Below are 19050 nucleotides of genomic sequence, written 5' to 3' on the forward strand. Positions count from 1 at the left end.
CTAATACTGAGTGTGGCGAGCACTTCTGGAGTAAACCATCTTTATTTTCTTTATCTAATTTCTGCAAAGACAAACTAGGGACTGCTTCGATAAGATCAGTCCAACACTATAATAATTCTCTTTACTTTAATGCTTAATAATAATCAGCGTCCCCTGGGACCTTTATCAAAAAAAATGTACTATTGATACTTTTAATGTAGCCATTTATCGACGGGTTCAATTGATATTTTTTGTCTATTTTGTATATTTGTTGTATATCGATAGTTTATTTTGTATATGTTTTTGTATAGTGGCAGTCTATTTAGTATATTTATTGTATAGTGATAGTCTATTGTATATAAATAATACAAAGACCATCCTATTTGTATAATTTTTGTATAGAGACAGTCTACTTTTGTTACGACCCCAGTTAGCCCTCCGTGAACTGTCGTGACGGCAGCTAGTCTCTATGACTAGGTAAGCCTAATAAATGCGGAACATAAACGAAACTTGCGGAAGAAATAATCTAAAAACCAAAATAACTGAATGGAAACAATAGTTATAATGTCGCTCGGCATATACAACACAACATTATCAAAACCAAGTACACTATCCCAAAACCAGGAAATTCACAGAAACACAAGCCTTTAGAATATCTAACAGTCTAAATCCAGAATATCTAACAAGGAAGAAAATACAGAAGGGCAATGTTTAACAGTTAGAATAGAAAGGGACTCCTCAATCTGCGGACGCGGCAGATGTACATCGAAGTCACTAGAGCGGTCGCCTCCCTCAAGGATGGTAGGCCTGAGTAGCGGTACCTGGATCTGCACATGAAAACCATGTGCAAAAAGGGCACAACAGTACTCAGTAAGTGCCAAGCCTAACCTTGGTTGGGTAGTGACGAGGAAGGTCAGGGCCCTACGGAGGTTAAATAAAATAATAAGGTCAACAGTATAGAACAGAACAATATAATTAAGTAAAATAGTAAAATAACACAGGATATACAGGACAACAACAACTATACAGAAACAAGGTAAACACAGAAAAGAATTACAGCTCAGCACCAATAATTGTCACACCCTTTTTACCCTTCCAAAAGATATGTAATGTTATGGATTGTAGGTTAAAGAGCTTTTCCAATTAAAGTGACCAATTTGAGCAGGGATTGTTTTATTTACAGAGTCGCCACTTGGAATTTGATTTTTGGGTGTTCCAAGTACCTTTTATTTGAAATCCCTATTAAAAAGAAAATTTGACTCTATTATTATTGGTCTGCGAAAACAAAGTCCAGGTAAGAAATTCTGGTGTCAGGGGAGAAGGTGTAAGGAATTCCCCGAGTCCCGTGGTTTTAGCACGGTCGCTTTATTGATTATATTTGGCTAATATTATTTTGAATAAATTGTGTTTTATTTGGTTCTCATATTTTTACTATGTCCGCTTTCATCGCTTGATTATTATTGAAAGACAAAATTACATTGTAAATAACGTTATAATTTTATTATGGCTTTGCAGTTAAGGTCAAGTTACACAAGAGTGCACTCGAATTTGGAAATACGTACCATAATTATGCCACATGAACTGTACTAATAGTCACAATAATTTATTATTGGCCGCATTTAAAGTATACCACAATATTCAAAGTAGTTTAATTATTTGCTAAGTTTGGAATTATTATGAGGCTCTAAGGTTACACGGTAGAATTATGAAAAAGGTAAGATTGATTATTAAAGATTACTGGAGATGTCAATTATGTCGAGTATAGTAAGATGATGCGACTAGCAAATAAATTCTACTTATTCATTCTTTTTTATCTAGATTTAATTCTTGATGAAGAAAATTAATGGAATGAAATAAAAATTCATGCTAAACTCCAACGTGATCTCTACCAAATTAATCAGTAGCTTGTTTGACTTTTTCAATTCATGATTAATACTCACACCTAACATAAAGCCATAAGGACCCCACATGACACGAATAACTATTAAACAACATATGCACTTAGTAAAAGATTGATTCAAAATATGATAGAATTTGTCATTGATGAAACAAAGAGCAATAAGCCAATTCAAACATTCATATTGATTCAACAGTTAAATAACACACCACATAATCACAATGATAATTCAAAACATGAAACTTTAGTAGAAATGCTGATAAGAGCATGGAAACGAACCTGGAATATGCAACTGTTTTGAAATATATTGATAAGAAAAGATCTCTAACTGGTACATCATCTCGTTCAAAGTGAAGAGATCTAGAAACAAAAATGAGACCTTTATCATCAACTCCTAACTGACCACACACCGGAACCTCGAACCAAAATCTCGTCGGAGACTTTTCCCGAACTATTTTCACTCAATTTTTAGCGACCAAGAGTGACTTTTTCCTGCTGGTTTTGTGATGTTTGCGAGCTGGTTTTTGGAGGGAGAATCAATGCTCTTTTTTTTTAGTTTTGGAGTTGAAAGATTGGCATTAATGGAGGCAGGTTTTGCAACTATTTTACTTTATTTTTGGGACAACTTTTGCTGTAATTTCGGGCTGCTTCTTTGTTTGTAGAAGAAGGTCTAAAGTGGCTCTCGTGTTTTTTTTAGAAGAAGATCGACGTGGGGAGGATGTCTTTTCTATGTATGCTCGTTTATGGCTGCTCTTCCAGAGTGAAGAAGGTGAAGTTTAAGCCCTTTTTTCTTTTGAATGTGAAGGAGAGGCCAGAGTCAAAAAAGTGTGTACTGTGCGTTACCTTTTGTGAGTCAAAAAGTGTGTGACGTGCATGGTCTTTTTGTGCCCATTCAAAAAAGCACAATAATATGGTGCCTTTTAGTCAAAAACGTGATGGGAGGGAGTAAATCCAAAAGTTGTTAAAGTCCAAATGGTCCCACTAAATTGAAAAACATATCCCATAATTTGTTATGGAAAATATTCTCTTCTATAAAATGGTATAAATGAATTGAAGAGATTATTTTATTTTATTTTTGGAAATTTTAAAGAACAAGAGACAAAATAGAATAGTAGACCACGTGAGAGAGTGTAGGATTTGGAATTATATAATCAATAAATAAAATAAAATACTACTACTATTACTAAATTAAAAATAATAAAATAGATATAGTAACTGTTCAATATTTATTTGGTTGAAATTTCTAATGTAGATATCGACTAAACTAAATGGAAACAATATTTTTTTTCTAATTTTTCGTTCCTTTGCAAGAATAAAGCGGCTACTTAGAAAAATATAACACTTTTTTGTGATTTTTAATTTTCTTAGGTAAAACCTATAAAGGTGAAATAAGGATTAAATATATAAATTAGACTTTAAAATATTTATAAGTATGAAAATTCAAATATGGTCAAAAATTAGGTGCTCGCTGCATGCCCCTCTTTGTTTGGAAACATGAAGAGTTTTCAGACAAAGAAAATGTGAGCTATGTCACTAATTTTTGACTATATCATTATTTAAAAGGGAAGAAATAAAAGTGAAAAGAGTGCAACCGAGTCCTGGTTTTGGACAACCTACATATCCCGGGTTATAGGAAAATCAGGTCGCGTGTAGTTCAAGGAGAATGGTGGAATGATGAGTTGAGGAGTCGAGTGAGGTTCCGTCGAGGCTCCCGTCTACAATCTTGTTTATTACATCAAAGATATAAAAAGGTTACATTAAAGAAAAGGAAACTACAAAATCCTATCTATGTCTTCAGAAACTTGATCTTGTGTCTTGGTTGGTTCTTCATGTGGACCCTGATCTGAATCTTGATGCTTATTAGCTGCAGGTATTGGTTCTTTCCTTTTTCAACTTCTCGGATCAAGGCGGGACATGCAAAGCTTGTGACTTCAACCATATCTTGAGCAGTCCGCATCTTTTCTCAGCTTCTGCACTTTAAATTCACTTCTTTTTGTTCTTTTCTTTATTCTAGATTGAGACTCATTCTTTTGGTCATCTCAAACCCTGTGCCTCGATGTAAAACTTGCTCAGACACTAAAACAAACAAACGAACGAAATTTTTCTGCCCCAGTTTTCACTAGGAAAATTTCGTGAGTTATTTGTAACTAAAATCTAAACTATTTCTTTATTTGAAAGCGATAAAATAAGGATTGTGTATCTTTGGGAGAAAGATATTAGGGAGTGGATCCCTATATCTATAAATAACCTCAACTAGGGAGTGAACACCCTATGTTGGCGAAAGACGACTAGTGGATGGAGACCCTATGTCTAAAAATCTCAAATAGGGGTTGGAGACCCTACGTTGGGAGAAGGCGACTAGGGAATGGAGGCCCTATGTCTAAAAATCTCAACTAGGGATTGGAGTCCTATGTTGGCAAAAGGCGACTAGGGGATGGAGACCCTATGTCTAAAAATCTCAATTAGAGATTGGAGCCCTATGTTGGCAAAATGCGACTAGGGAATGGAGGCCCTATGTCTAAAATCTCAACTAGGGATTGAAGCCGTATGTTGGCAAAAGGCTACTAGGGGATGAAGACCCTATGTCTAACAATCTCAACTAGGGATTGGAGCCTTATGTTGGCAAATGAAGACTAGGGAATGAAGGCCCTATGTCTAAAATCTCAACTAGGGATTGGAGCCCTGTGTTGGCAAAAGGCGATTAGGGAATTGAGGCCCTATGTCTTAAATTTCAACTAGGGAGTGGAGCCCTATGTTGGCAAATCTCAACTAGGGATTGGAGCCCTATGTTGGCAAAAGGAGACTAGGGAATGGAGGCCCTATGTCTAAAAATCTCAACTAGGGATTGGAGCCCTATGTTGGCAAAAGACGACTAGGGAATGGAGGCCCTATGTCTAAAATCTCAACTAGGGATTGGAGCCCTATGTTGGCAAAAGACGACTAGGAAATGAAGGCCCTATGTCTAAAATTTCAACTAGGGAGTGGAGCCCTATGTTGGTAAAAGTCAACTAGGTAATGGAGGCCCTATGTCTAAAAATCTCAACTAGGGATTGGAGCCCTATGTTGGCAAAAGTTGACTAGGGAGTGGAGACCATATGTCTAAAATAATCTCAACTAGGGAGTGGAGACCCTATGTTGGCAAAAGTCGACTAGGGAATGGAGCCCTATGTCTAAAATTATCTTAACTAGAGAGTGAAGACCCTATGTTGGTAAAAGGCGACTAGAGAGTGGAGATCCTATGTCTAAAATAATCTCAACTAGGGAGTGGAGACCCTATATGGGCAAAGTATAAAAATTGAGGTTGGGGATCTAAGCTACCTTTTTATTTTTGAATTTTTCTTCTTATCTCTTTTAGTTTTTTCAATCTTGTCTTGTTTTCTCTTCCTTTTTTTATTTTATTTTCATGGAATGAGTAAATGCGGGAAAAATTTGGAGGGGACTTCCCTTTTTATGGATTGTTGCTGCAAAGCTGTTTTTAGCACTTGCACATTTCTTTTTGGTTGTACCTGCTTTTTGCAAGGCTGCTTTGGATTGCACCTGTTTCAAGTTTTCAAATAAAGAACAATTGTTAGTTTGAAACGGTGGTTGGTTTTGTAGCCTTGATTGTTTCAATCACTCAATCTCGGCCCTTTCAACTGCAACTGGTTGCTTCCTGAATACCGACTGCATTTCTGACTCTGGAGAAACTCTGGCTTTTCCAGACTTTGTTATGATGATTGGTTGGTGGAACTCAACCTTTTCGACTTTATCTTGCCTTCGTAGGCCTTTCCCTTCTGATTTCTTTTTTTTCTTTTTTTTTATATTCTTTTTTTTTTATTTTCTTTTCTTTGGAGCATTGGGGAACTTTCGGCTCCTCAAACTTTGCTGCAATGGCTAGTCGCGTGGGACTTAACCTTTTCCAACTTTATTTCGCCTTCGTAGGCCTTTCTTTTCTAGCTTCTTTTCTCCCAACTTTAAATTCAGAGCATTTGGGGTACCTTGGCTTTTTCAACTCTGAGCTAAGACGGTTAGCCACGTGGGACTCAACCTTTTCAACTTCATTTGCCTTTATAGGCGCTCCATTTGATATTCTCTTTCTATGAGTTTTGGTTTCGAAGCATCGGCCGCCATGGCTAGTCGGGGTCGACTTGATGCCCGTGAAGAGGCTGGGTGCCTTTCTGCACATTAGCTCGCACCAAATGAGAACCCTATAAATCAGTCTTGCCATCCTTTCTTTGTCTTAGTTTCGGAACTGTGTTAGACCGAAAGGGATTTAAAGAAAACAAACAATGGGATGGAGAATGAGTTTAAAACAAGAAGTGTCCCTTTCGGGGAAAGGAAATAAGGACTTATCTGGAGTACATGCGGACTTCAATGAACATGACATGCCTTTTGGACTGGATGCGTGATATGTGTAAACCGTCCGACTCTCAGAAATTCATCACAATTCTTACCTCAAAATTGAGAAACTTTGCCAGGACTCTGTCGGTGCTGATGGCTGTGAGGATCCTCTTTTCGATCAGGGGCACCCTTTGCGGGTTTTCACGAGCTGACCTCTCTCATTTCTCTTCTCGCCTTACTCTTTACGAGTTTTCACTAACAAGACTCTCTCATTTTCATTTCTGTGCATACCATCGCCTCATGGTGTCCGTGTGGGTTTTCACCAATAAGACTCACTCATTTTATTTCTCTCATTTTTATTGCATCGGATCCAAGTAGCCGTATTCTTTGATCCTTGAACATTCTCACTGATTGAACGGAAAGACTTGAAAGGATTTGGGTAAAAATAAATTGGATCGAATTACAACTTTGGAACCATTCAGGCGAGATCATCACCGGACCATTACAACATCTGCCCCAGTTTAACTTTTGGGGGAATTTACCTACGTATCCTTTCGGAATCAAGTCGAACATAGTTCAGGGAACTTTGTTTTTTTTCTTTTGTTTTTCTGTTTTGTTTTTGTTTTCTTTTGTCCTTTCCCTTTTTTCTCTCTTTTTTCATTTCATTTTCTTTGTCTTTTCTTCTTCTTTTTTTTTTGTATTTTTTTCTTTCTTTTTTTTTTCATTTCATTTTTCAATAACACTTTTAGGTTCCAAATAGGGTAATCAAAGAAAGGTAACCGGCTCAAAGGGTTGGCAAAAAGGATTGATGGTATTTGGGTAGCGAGAATGAAAGCCTTCATCATCCCAATCAGAGAATATTAATGTTGCATAGGGAGTTAAACATAATACCTTTTGATTGTATCCGCATTGATAATTGTATCGAGGACATTTTCTTCGATGTATCCTAAATACAACACTCATTTTGGCAAGACTCTTGTTATAATATATGGAACTTTTCCAATTTTAGAGCAAACATTTCTTCAGCTTCTTCATGATATGGGAGGATACATCTCAGCATGAGTTTCCCTACTTCAAATTTTCTGAAACACACTTTCTTGTTATAGGCATGAGCCATTCTTTGTTGGTACAACTGCTTGTGGCAGATCGCAGCTAACCATTTTTTCAGCCATTCAAATCAACCATTTTAACCGGATTTGGACACAATCTTGATCCTTGATCTCGGTTTCAGCAAAGATCCAAAAAGAGGAAATTTCAACTCCTGCTGGTATCATGGCTTCAATGCCATAAACCAATCACGTAAGGGCGGTTTCATTTGGACTTTGTTTAGGCTTACTATTCCAATTCTCTGTATATTTCATTACAAGCCTTATCTTCAATATATTCTGCTTCGTGATTCATTATTTCGGGGTCTGACAGCATTTTAGGATCTGGGCATGAAGTCCGCAAGCATATCATGTCATTAAAATCTGCATTAATAGAACTCAAAAGAGAATTAAAAAAGTGACAAAATTAAAAAAATAGACATTCCGAGACCATGAAATATTAATTTCATTTGATTTTTTTTAATTTTAAAGATAGAAGGGTTTACGCCAGAAAGTAAGACAATAAAGTAAAACATTCGGATTACACCCTGAAATAATCTGAAAGCAGAAAGGATAACAAGATTGGTTACCGAGACTCCCGTCTGATTGAGAACTTTCAAGCTTGGCGATCGTTTTTTGGCTTTTCTTCTGTCTCGGCAATAGCTGTAACGGCCTTCAATGCCGGATCAAATTCCTCATTCACAAATCATTCCGACTATTGGCCTGATGTTGTGCGCAGGCAACATATTGTTCATCACATCAAGATCTTCTTCATCCTGAAAAATAATTCTTTCAGCTTCAATCAAATCTTCAACTGCCCTTTTGAGGGACCAACGATCCTCTGTACTATGTCCCACTGCTCCAAAGTGGTATTCACATCTAACATCAGCTTGGTGCGAGGGGGACTCGGGGTTCGGCTGATTCGGGGCCACTGGCTGCAATAGATCTAGCCTGATTAGTTTTTGGAACAAGCTTGAATACGATTCACCAATAGGGGTGAACTGATTCTTTCTGAAAGGCTCTATTGGGCGATGATTGTATTGGGGATCATTTGGTTGATGATTATATGGATCTTGGTAAGGATGGGCATTTCTGGGAGGTAGAGCTTGGTTTTCTGTATAATATTATTGTCGCGGGTAAGATTGCACATTCATCACCGCATAGGGAGGCAGTGCCACGACATAAACAACATCTAGATGGGGATAATGGTGTTGTGGGACCTTAGGAAACATGTATAATTGGTTGAATGACTTGTGGTGCCCCCTCGAGCTAGAAGCTATCATGGCTCCCTCTTCTCTCCTGTTTCTGTCACTTTTTTTTTCAATATTTTTTTTCCAATATTTTTCTTCTTTCTTTTTTTTCTTCTTTTTATTTATTTTTTCACTCAATGTGTTTATGGATATGATAGAATCCGATATGGATTGCTTACGTATCATGACGCCGCATGAATCAGATCATTACGTAGTTCAGGAACAAATCAGGAATAAAGTACACAAACTAACTCTAATTTTTTTACTCATATACAAATAACTCCACGAAAGCTCCTAACAAGGAAAATATTTTTTGATTTTTTTTTTGGTAGAAAGAAAAACTTCAAATAAAGAATTTTTGGACTTTTTTTTAAATAATTTTTTTTGAATGATTGAAATAAAGACTTCTAAAGAAGAAATAAAAACATAACTTTTTTTTGAATTTCGACTTTTTTTATTTTATTTCGTTTTTGAAATTATTGAAAGAAAGATTTCTAAAAAAAAGATATTTTTCTTTTTTTTTTAAAAGTTTTATTTTTTATTTTTTTGATTTTTTGAAATTTTTGAAAGAAAGACTTCTAAAGAAGAAATAAAATATATTTGAACTTTTAAATTTTTCCTTTCAATTGTGAAAGGAAAAAAATTGGAATTCAATCCTTTTTTTTGGAATTTTTTAAAGAAGTTTTTTTTTACCTTTTTAATTTATTTTTGAAAGAAATTATTTTTTGAATTTTTTTTTCATTTTCTAAGGAAAGATTTCTAAGAAGGAATTAAGGAAAAGGAGAATATATTTGGATTTTTCTTCTTCTTTTTCTTTTTTGGAAAATTGGGGTCCGAACCGATGGGGTTTGCCTATGTATCTCACATCCGGTGAGAATTAGACCCGCGTAGTTCGATCAAAACTGTGTACTTTTCCCTTTTGATTTTTATGAAAAATAAACCTTACACCTCACACCAGACTACTACAAAATATTTCTTTTAAAAGAGTTTATTTGCGCTAAACTAAAAGAATGACTCCCATAACTAATAGTTCACACACATCCAGATCGATGGCCATTTTCAAACCCATGATACAAGCTTCATATTCTGCCGTATTATTAGTACAGAAGAACCGAAGTCGGGCCGTCGCAGGGTAATGGTGTCCAATAGGTGAGATAAGGATTGCCCCGATCCCAACTCCTTTGATATTGACAGCCCCATCAAAATACATTTTCCATACAAGGTGATCGTCTGGAACCACTTCCTCTATCGAGTTGACCTCTTCGTCCGGGAAGTATGTTCTAAGTGGCATGTACTCATTATCAACTGGATTCTCTGCCAAATGATCTGCCAAAGCCTGTGCTTTCATCGCGGTGCGAGTGACATAGACGATGTCAAACTTTGTGAGCAAGATTTGCCATTTTGCAAGCCTGCCAGTGGGCATTGGCTTTTGGAAGATGTACTTCAAGGGAACCATTCTGGATATGAGGTAAGTAGTGTAGGCCAAAAGATAATGTCTCAACTTTGAGCGAACCAAGTCAAGGCACAACATGTCCTTTCTAAAAGGGTGTACTTAACCTCATAATCGGTGAACTTCTTGCTCAAATAATACATTGCCTATTCCTTTCTGCCTGTTGCATCATGTTGCCCCAGAACACATCAAAAGGAATTATCCATCACTGATAGATATAAAAACAAAGGCCTACCAGGTTCAGGTGGGACCAGTACAAGGGGTTTTTACAAATAATCTTTGATCGTGTCAAAAGCCTTTTGGCAATCGTCTGTCCATCTGACAGCGACATCGTTTTTCAGCAACTTAAAGATGGGCTCGCATGTGGTTGTGAGCTGAGCAATGAACCTACTGATGTAGTTCAACCTCCCGAGCAAACTCATGGCCTCTTTTTTGTTCTTCGGGGGTGGCAGATCTCGAATGGAATTTATCTTAGATGGATCCAATTCGATGCCTCTCCGACTGACTATAAAACCGAGGAGTTTCCCAGATGGGACCCCAAATGCACACTTGGCTGGATTAAGCTTAAGGTCATACCTACGAAGCCATTCGAAGAACTTTTTCAAATCACACACGTGATCGGCTTGTGTCTTTGATTTTATGATGACATCATCGACATATACTTCAATATCTTTGTGCATTATGTCGTGAAAAATGATGGTCATGGCCCTCATGTAAGTTGCCCCTGCATTCTTTAAGCCGAATGGCATGACCCTGTAACAATAAGTACCCCATGGTATGGTGAAAGCGGTCTTTTCTGCATCATCCTCATCCATTAGAATTTGGTGGTACCCAGCATAGCAATCTATAAATGATTGGATCTCATGTTTTAGGCAATTATCTATAAGAATGTGGATGTTTGGCAAAGGAAAATTATCCTTTGGACTTGCTTTGTTAAGGTCCCTATAGTCGACACAAACTCTGGTTTTTCCATCCTTCTTTAGCACGAGCACAACATTTGCCACCCAGGTGGTGTATCAGACAGCTCTGACCACATTGGCACTTAGTTGCTTCATTATTTATTCTTTGATTTTGTTGCTCATGTCTGTTTTAAATTTTCATTGCTTTTGTTGGACTGGTGGAAAACCAGGATATGTAGGAAGCTTATGAACCACCAGATCAGCACTTAAACCCGACATATCATCGTAAAACCAAGCAAACACATCTCTGTATTCAAATAAAAATTGAATCAAGATATCTCGGGGTTTTTGTCCAGTGTGAATGCTTATCTTCATTTCTCTAACTTCTTCAGGACTTCCGATATTAATCGTCTCAGTTTCATTGAGGTTTGGCTTAGGCTTGTTTTCAAATTGTTCCAACTTTCTTTTTATTTCCTCAACAATCTCATCTTCCTCATATTCAACCTCTTGATGCGTTATTTCGATATTAGACAGCTTTTCAAGATCTGGGCATGAATTCCGCATGCATGTCATGTTATTAAAGCTGGCATTAACAAAACTGAAATGATAGGAATTAGGAAAAGGAAAAAATAGGAAACTTAATAGGAAACTGAACTGCATTTTATTGAATTCGAAATGATAGAAGGGTTAACATCAAAACAAAACAATCATCCTGAGATATTTGGATTACAACCCTGAAAGTAACCCAAAATACAAAAAAGAAGCTGCAAAAGCAAGCTACCAAGACTCCTTCCTTGTGGGGAGAGGAGTTGCTTCCCAGTTGGTGAGCATGGTGTCTGGGTCAACTAGTTGCACATCGGCACGACTAGTGCCTTCACCAGCCTGGATCATATTCACTTCAGAAAACATCTCACTAAGGCCATGGCAAATTTCATCAATGTTTGCATACGCCGAGGAATTTTGACCCTCTCGGAGTCATGACTTGACAAAAGTGTAGAAAATATGAGGGATAGGCTGTTGCAAGACCCATCCACTCTTTTTGCGGTGTTTGGATTTGTTTTTGTCTGCTTGTGTTGGCCTGAAGCCTAAGCCAAAAGTACCCTGGTTTCCTAACGGAGAAATAGGCTCTAAAATTCCTTGCAATAATGCCCCCAAACCTTTTCCTGGCTCATAACCTTGTCTCATCATAACCGTAGCCACCATTACAGATGTGGCGGAAAGACGAGGATGCAGAATGGGCTTTCCTTCCTCGACATGGTCCACAACACCACTTCAAAAGCCTGATAGAAAATGGACTCAGACCCTTCCTTGGCCTCAATACAGGGGATTAATGGGTCTTTATAAACGGAAGACTCGTCTTCTCCGTGAACAATAATTTCTTGCCCGTCATGTTCGAATTTGAGCATCTGGTGCAAGGTGGTTGGCACAGCTCGGGCTGTATGGATCTATGGCCTTCCAAGAAGAAAGTTATAAGAAGTGACCATGTCCACTACTTGGAAAACAATCTCAAAGTCCACCGGCCCAATCGTCATGGTGAGGTTGATTTCCCTCATGGTATCTCTCGCTGAGCCATTGAAAGCCCGGATGCGAACATTGCTGGGTCGGATTCTGTCCGTATTGATCTTCATGCTTTAAAAAGTAGATAGAGGGCATACATCTACACTTGAGCCTCCATCAACCATGACTCTCTTTACATAATGCCCCTCACATTTGACCATCAAGTTCAAAGCCCTATTGTGCCCGGCTCCTTCCTCGGGAAGTTCATCATTGATAAATGAGATTCTGTTTACCTCAAAAAATCTATTGGCCATCTTCTCTAACTGATTCACTGTGGTCTCCTATGAGATATGTGCCTCGTTCAGGACCTTGATTAGTACACGAGCATGCTCTTTGGAATGTATGAGTAGAGATAGTAGAGAGATTTGGGAAGGAGTCTTTCTTAGCTGGTCAATGATTGAGTAATCTTGAGCTTTCATTTTCTTCAAAAACGCTTCTGCCTCAGCTTAAGTGACTGGCTTCTTTATTGACAATTGGCCTCCTCTGATTTTCTTGGCCTTCATCAACTCTTCTGGAGAATAACACCTCCCCGATCGAGTTAAACCTCCAGTTTCCCCCACTTCCTCTATGATTTCCTTGCCTTTGTAGGTCATCACAGTTTTGTTGTAGTTCCAAGGAACAGTTTTTGTGTTTGTCACATGGGGTTGCACGGCAGGTTTGATTATGATCGGCTCTGTTATGCCATTCGTACCGCCCCGATTCTGCCTTGTGACGGGGTGGCCTCCAAGGACATACAACCTTGGGCTTGGAACATTAGAGCGAACCTCTAACCTCGAGACCTTGGGCACAAATAAAGTTACCTTTTCTGAGTTCGGGGCGCCTTTCACAATCAACGGAACATCTCAGCTTGGTCTTACTTCTAGACTTTTTCCTTCTTGAATTGCTCCCACTACCATTTCTGTTTGGTCAACCCGCTCGTATTCCTGATCTCGGCCACTCATTCCCACGAAATGAACATCATTGTGTTCCGGCAACGGGTTGTTTGTCACATTAGGAGGGTCCTCGCCATTCATTACTACAATTAATTTTTCAGAAATGAGTCTTTCTATGGCTCCTTTCATAGTCCAACAGTCATCGGTTCTATGCCCCGGGGAACCTGAATGATATTCACATCTAGCATTTGCTTGAAATCCATGTGAATTCGGATGCATGTGGTGGGGAGCGATGGGTCCAATCACTCCCATTTGCTTCAGCTTCTGGAATAGACTAGAGTATGATTCAGCCAATGGAGTGAATTTTTCTGCCAGCCTCTGCTCTTGACCATAATCCTGCCTGGAAAGAGCATTGTAGGGTGCCCGAAAATTTTGTTGCTGAGGTTGGGGGCCCCTTAGAGCTGGTGCCCGTACCTGTTGATTGGGAGGCCGAGCATATGATTGAGCATTGAACATTGTATATTGTGGAGGGCCTACAGAGTATTGAGGAATTGGCAGGGAATAGTAATGTTGAGGGTAGCTGGATTGCCCCTGCTGAACTTGCACATAAGGGTGCGATGCCCCTCTTTGAACTTCCCTAGATCGCGAGATCATCATAGAACCTTCATCTCTCTTTTTCCTATTTGCAAAACTTCCCGACCCATTTTGGATCGCTCGGGTAGTGGCTTTGAGAGCAGCCTGACTCACAATTCTGCCAGTCTTTAGGCCATTTTCGACCATTTCCCCTATCTTTATTGCTTCAGCAAAAGGCGTACCCATTGCATACATCATGTTTTGGAAATAATCAGGCTCTTGAGCCTCCAAAAAGACAGTGATCAACTCATGATTATCCATGGGCGGCTTAACTCTGGCCGCTTGCTCCCTCCACTTGATGGCGTACTCCCTAAAGCTTTCCGTCGGCTTTTTCTTCATATTGGATAGGGAATTGTGGTCTGGTGCAATATCAATGTTATAATGGAATTGCTTGACGAAGGACTGGGCCATGTCATCCCAAACATGCCAGTGAGAGATGTCTTGGTCAATGAACCATTCGGAAGCTACCCCCACAAGGCTTTCCCTAAAGTAAGCCATCGGCAGCTCTTCCTTTCCTCCTGCACCCTTCAGCTGGTTGCAGTACCTTTTCAAGTGGGCGATAGGGTCGCGGTGTCCATCATATTTCTCAAATTTTGGAGTTTTGAACCCTCGTGGCAAATGGATATGAGGGAACATGCATAGATCACTGAATGAAACACTTTTGTGACCACCTAGTCCCTGTATGTTCTTTATATTCTGTTCAAGACTTTTCATTTTCCTGACCATCTCATCTGGCTCAATCATCGTGGCAGGCATTTCATTTTCCACTGGTGATTCGTATCGAGGAGTCTGATTGTATGGAGCCAAGACCCCAAAAGCCATATTCGGAGAATAGTATTGTCCATCATAAACATGAGATGGTGGCTCATTATTTGGCCTCATCACAGGAGGTGGTGGAGGGATTTATATACCGGTGCGCCAGACACGACTAGAGGGGTGTTCCTGAGCGGTGCGACTAGAGGTCGCATATTAGAGGTACTGGGGGCAGCATGGAGGCTGTAGTTCAGCATATACCCTGGTGGTAGAATGGGGTCGCTCGTTGCATGGAGCGATGGTTGAGTATCCCGGGGTATGGTGTATGTTCCCTCTGAGGGACCCTGGGGTGGAGGTCGACCGGAAACCCAAGCTTGATATACATCTGACAGTTGTTGTCTCAATTTTTTTATCTCCTCAGACTCTTGCACAACTGACTGACCCTGCGGATTGTCACTGACCAACTCAATTTTATCACTATTATCCATTACTACTAGACCCTTAGGTCTTGTGAACTAATGATGTGCTGCCAGATTTACCACAAACCAATTACCTTAAACTTACTGGTAGCAAAAGAATAAACAGTAGTTCAGCAACTAAAGCAGCATAAAACCAGCAGCAAATCCGTGTTAAAACAACCCGAAAACTTAGAGAGGGAACCTAGAAACGAACTCTAAAGAGGACTTATACTTTTTTTAAAAGTTTGCACTCTAAGATTCACTCCCAAAGCTTACCATTTCAACTTACTTTTCATGTGTTCAACTGCTGAATTTTTTTTTGTTTTTGTGACAAAGCAATTAAAAAAAATTCCCCCTGGTATATGTGATGGAGTCCCCCCTATATATCAAAACAACCAGCTATTTCAAAAAATTAAAAATCAATCTTTTTGACAGATCTTTCTACAAAATCTGCTCTTAAATTCAAAAGGCCAGACTTTTTGGTTCAAATCTTGTCAAGTATTTCAAAGAAATCTGCTCTCCACTATTCAAAGACAGACTTTTATTCAAACACTGTCCAAAGATCTACATTTTCTCACCAAACAATTTGACTTTTGAGTGTTGTACTCAAAGAGTCTTCAGCATCAAATAAACAGCCCAACAAGTACCATATACTCTTAAGTATTTTTTTTTCACTACCTCACTTTTATCAATACAAAACTATTTTACTACTTCAACAAGTGCAAAAACAGAAAATTTAACATTTCAAACTTCAAAAACTAATGCTAAAATAATTAATAATAGACAAAATAAAATTTGAAAAAATAAAAATAAAATAAAAAATTAGCCACAAAAAATAATAGGATTTTTACCATTTTATAATTCAAGTGGCCGAAAAAATGGTGGTATGCCACAAGAGGGTGTTTGGGGAGGTCGCCGGAATTTGGCCGGATTTCAATCGCCAGATTTTCAGGGTGACATTGGCATCAATAGCTAGGTCTTGGGGAGCTATCCATTGATGTAGGTATTGTGGGGCGGTAGTGGTTGGAGCTTCAAGAATATGGGTAAAAAAGTGACGGGAAAGTTTCCTAGATCTAAGATCAAGGAGTTTGAGGGATTTTTGAAGGATTTGGTTTGGGATATGGAAAGAGAAAGTTGTGGAGATTACATGGTGTGAATTTGGAGGTGTTTGGAGGTGGTCCGCCGCCGCCGGCGATTTCCAGCCGGCGGTGGTGGGCGGAGCTAGGGCGGCGTAGAGAGAGTGAAGAGAGAGAGAAGAGAGAAGAAGGAGAAAAGAATTATGGGTGAACAATTTTCAGATTTTTGATGCTTTAAATACCTAAGCCAAGAGTGAATGAGATCCATTGGATCAAGATGGAATGGATGAATATGATTTGATCTTATTTCATTTAGTGAAACGACGTAGTTTTGAGGCGAAACTACGTTGTTTCAGACTCTTTAAATGGTAGCCCTTTATCTTTGCACTCTTGGACACTTTTTCTTTCAAATTTGGCCAAATTTCTTCCTTAATCTTACTTATTAAACTAATTTTACACAAATAAATTAATTAAATAACTTATTCTAATGATCAATTAACTAGATTAATTCACAAACTGAAAATCTAGTTAATTCTTAAAATGCACAAATGAAGAAAGAACTATTTTTTTTAGTATTTTATGATAGGAAATATGCAATTAAAGTCACAAAAATTGAGAAAAATAATTAAAATTACAAAACACTAATAACTTTAGGAGGTGTTAAAATAGTGCAAAATTTAGGTGTTCACAGCTGCCCCTCTTTGCTCAAGAACATGAAGTGCTTTTGTGCAAAGCAAAGTGAATGCCATAACTAATTTTTGCTCACATGTCACTCCAATGGAAGCAATTTTTTTTTTTAAAAAAAGGTGACCGAACCTTGCTTCCGAGGCTGCCTACATATCCTTGGCTATAAAGGAATCAGGTCAGTGTAGTTCTGAAAACATTTGGTAGTTGGGACTACCAGACACTAGAGTTAAGACTGTTGCTGCTGTTGCTGTGGCTGTTACTATTGCTATTACTCGCTTCTTACATCAAAAAAGAAAAAGAGAAGAGTACTATATATGTCTGCAAACTAAGAGTACAAAATTCCTATCTATGCGTCTTCTGGAGTCAAATGTCGATTCTTGACCTGCTCGCTTGCCTTGACCTTAGATTGGATTTTGATACTCTTTGAAAAAACGATTATGACTCAATTTCAGTTGCTTGCTTTCCTGATCTGAAATTGACAAGATGAATCTTGAGAAGCTGGGTTACTGACACATTGTCAAAGTTAACTCCAACTATCCTGTGATCGAAAGACTTCTTCCTTCTGATGAGAAACTGAAACTGCAAGCTTTAATCTTCACTTGTGCTATACGGCCGAGCCTGCAAAACCATCAAAGACAAACAAAAACGAACAAAAAATTTTCTGCCCCAGTCTGGCACTAGAAACATTTTGTGAGTTATTAGAGAAATCTGTAAATTATCTAATTTATTGAAAAGGCAGACATAAATAGTAGTATAAACTAGCTAAAAGAGATAAAATTTGGTAACGAATGATTGTGTAACCAGGGATCGGTATCCCGTACTACTGAAAGAAAATGTAACCAGGGGCCGGTACCCTATCTTACTAGAAGGAAATAGAATCAGGTGTTAGTACCATGTATTATTGATAAAATGTTGAATTCCTCTAGGTGAAAAAGGTTCTACCTGAGTTAAACTGTATTAAACAACCTGAGCGAAGATTACTTCTAAACGGAACTATGAGCTGGATCCCCCCAGGCGAAACAATTCTACCTGAGTTAGGCTATATAAAACACCCTGAGCGAAGAGTACTTCTACCCGGAACTATGACCAGGATCCCCCTAGGCAAAATAGTTCTACCTGAGTTAAGCTGCATAAAACAAACTGAGCGAAGAGTATTTTTACCTGGAAATATGAGCTGGATCCCCAAGGCGAAAGGATTCTACCTGCGTTAAACTTGCGTAAAACACCATGAGCGAAGAGTACTTCTACCCGGAAATATGAGATGGATCCCTCTAGGCTAAATGGTTCTACCTGAGTTAACCATGGTTGGGTAGTGACGAGGAAGGTCAGGGCCCTACGGAGGTTAAATAAAATAGTAAGGTCAACAGTATAGAATATAGCAGTATAATTAAGTACAATAGTAAAATAACACAGGATATACAGAACAACAACAACTATACAGAAACAAGGTAAACATAGAAAAGAATTATAGCTCAGCACCAATAATAACAATCGGGGATCTCCCAGGATACCATCCTGTAGTCCCATATGTACATATCCAATGGATCTCCCGGGGTCCCGTCCCATAGTCCAACTCATAGTGAAAGGGGATCTACCAGAATCCAGTTCCGTAGTCCCAAATGTAAATACCCAATACTGGGGGAATCTACCGAGTGCATTTCCGTAGTTCCATATAATAGTGCAAGGGGATCTACCAGAATACACATCTGTATTCCCAAAATGAGCAGACAAGGGAGAGCTACCGGAATCCCACATCCGTAGTCCCAAAATAAATACACAACAACAATAGGAAAATATATTCAGAAATGGCAAATTTCATATTAAGGCAAACCAGTAATTCTAGTCTAGCATGCTGCACATAATTCAGGTAAAACAGGTTGAACAAATAAAGCAGTTAAGTCACTTGGACATGCTTTTCCTAAGCTAACAATAGGCTTAATAGTGCAAGTAATAAAGACAGGAAAGGAAACATACTAGTAATTACTTAAAGAAAACCGAATTTCCAATAATTAGCACAAGTACGCACTTGTCACCTCACGTACAAGGCATTTCAATTACCAAATATACCAATCCTAAGGGGAAAGTCTCTCACACAAGGTTAGACAAGCTACTTACCTCGAACCAACTCAAAATC

General features: G+C 38.6%; 1 long non-coding RNA gene across 1 annotated transcript; it reads right to left on the reverse strand.

Moving 5' to 3' along the window:
- Positions 1–524: 524 nt before the first annotated feature.
- LOC142175738 (uncharacterized) lies at positions 525–2745 on the reverse strand. Its single transcript, XR_012704780.1, has 2 exons — positions 2156–2745; positions 525–900 (listed from the first exon to the last, which is right to left on the reverse strand). It is a non-coding gene; the product is annotated as an uncharacterized LOC142175738 (long non-coding RNA).
- Between the last annotated feature and the right edge of the window lie 16305 nt (positions 2746–19050).

Source organism: Nicotiana tabacum, chromosome 22, assembly GCF_000715075.1.
Source record: "Nicotiana tabacum cultivar K326 chromosome 22, ASM71507v2, whole genome shotgun sequence".
NCBI lineage: Eukaryota > Viridiplantae > Streptophyta > Magnoliopsida > Solanales > Solanaceae > Nicotiana > Nicotiana tabacum.